The sequence below is a fragment of the Trichechus manatus genome, unplaced genomic scaffold (genome assembly GCF_000243295.1).
Source record: "Trichechus manatus latirostris isolate Lorelei unplaced genomic scaffold, TriManLat1.0 scaffold00109, whole genome shotgun sequence".
Classification (NCBI taxonomy): Eukaryota; Metazoa; Chordata; class Mammalia; order Sirenia; family Trichechidae; genus Trichechus; species Trichechus manatus.
In genome coordinates this window covers 4,014,772-4,016,950 of record NW_004444045.1, presented here as the reverse complement: position 1 = coordinate 4,016,950, position 2,179 = coordinate 4,014,772, and positions in this window count along the sequence as shown.

Genomic DNA, 2,179 nt, shown 5'->3' with positions numbered 1-2,179 from the left:
GGAGCACAGAGAGGATGAAGCCAGGACCACATAGAAGAATGGACAGGAATATTCCTCCAGGAGAACATAAGTAAAACCTTATTAGACAATTTTTCTAACCACCATGTTAGAGTCCTTCATATTGTCTATCCAAAAGGATTTTAGAATTGCTATAAACCTTTGCAAATGGAAGGGTTTATTGCAGTTATCCTACCTCTGTTCCACCATTGCATATTGGTGGTGGGTGTATGGTGGGCAGATAATTTAGCATTTAATTCATAGGTTACCAGAACACAGATAGCCTGATGGAAGGACTGTGGGTCATCTAGAGATCCTGAACTCTGAATAGATGTGATGATTGGATGTGACTTTGGGTTGCCCTCCTTGGAGAGGGGGTGAGTGTACTTGCATGTAGGAAGAAGAGTAATCCAAAAATTTGGTGTCCAGAAGGGAGTCTTTGGCAGAGACTGTCTAGACGCTTAGCACTCAATTTCCACTTCCTGAGCACAAAGTAATACTACATTTCCCCATCTCCCTTGAAGTTAGATTAAAATCATGTGACCAAGTTTTGATCAATGGTCTGTTGTGGAAGTGAAGCATGCCATTTCCAGGACTGGCCACAAACCCCTTTGTGCAAACCTCTGTTCTACCATCCCTTTCTCTGCCGGCTGTATGATGTCAGAGGGACCTTGAAGTCACAAAATGGAAGAAGCTTGTGTTCCTGAGATGCTGTTTGGAGGAAAGCTGCCCAGAAGAATGACCAAGAATGTCCACTTGGAGTTTATATAAGCAATAAAACACTTTCATAAAGTTTAGTCACTGAGATTTTGGGGGTGTTCGTTCCAGAAATTAGCATATCTCGAATAATGCACCATACTATATATTGTGATGATGGAGAGTAATCACTATAAGTGGCATCTTTGTGGTTAGAAATAGAGTGAATACAGTTTCCCATTCCGGTCTCCAGAATAACCTTGAACCTGAATGGGACACTCTTGTGAACTCACCGTAGATTTGGGCAATTCAAAATACTCAGTGAGGTGTTTAGAAGAAGGATTAAGGCTGGTGGTGCTCTGGGAATTCATCTTAGTGGTGGAGTTCTCTGAGATTTCAAGAGTAATATCTAAGGAAGAGTGAACAAGAAGAGGGATCAATGCATTTACCACACCCAATTTAGTGTTTTTAAGAAAATAAATTTTGTCTAGAGAAGGAAGGGAAGACTATGGTACATACACCAGAGTTGTAAACGTCAAGGATACTCTTCTCTTTTCAGGGTTCACAAGAGTTCCCTTTGTGTGAGCCTGAGCTCTGAAGCTTGTTTAGGGTGAACATTTTAGCTTGTAAAGTGACCACTAAAAATTGTGTGTGTGTGTACATATTTCCACAAGGTGTGGTGTTCTCATTGTAGGGATGTGTTTGAAATTTGGCTGGAGTAATACATGGAAATATTGCAAGTCTAGAATTAAAAAAGCAGAGGCAACTCCTGAAGCTCCTCTTGGAACAAACATATGCATGTTCCAGAAGTTACTTATCTTTTCATCACTGTACAAGATTGCCTAAGGGCCCCAGATGACAGTTTAGGGAGTGTGGAAAGCATAAAAAATCTTCGTATCGTACATATAATCCGTAATTATATTGAGAACAAAACTCAACTGGTCTTCAGCCATGAACAAATCCTGAAGATAACAGTAACAGAGGTGTGCTTAAAGAACGGTGACTTGAGAATACATGAGTCATGTCAATCTGTTCCAAGAAATCAGATCAGTTTTAGATGAATTGCTTTTCTGGAAACTCCAATTAGATGGACAGCAAGAATTAATTCCTTGATGTAACTGACTTTGGAAAAATAAACAAACTCTCCTCCCATTTTATCTTGAACCCATTGCAATCTGACTTTTACTCCCAACCTTCCATGAAAAGACTGTCATAAATGTCATCAATGACTCCATGTTGTTAACCTAACGGTTAATTGTAGTTACATTCTTTGATCTTTCAGTAGCATTTGACATACAATTTACAATCCTTTCCTTGGAATAGCTTCTCCATTTGGATTCCAGGATCCCAGTCACTTGGGTTTTCTTCCATCTCTCTGGTTGCTCCTTTTTATTCTCCTTTGCTCATTTCTCCTCATCTCTCGATTTCTACTTAATTATTAGTGTTTCCCCAGACTTAATCCTTTGATCTTTTATCTTTTATATCT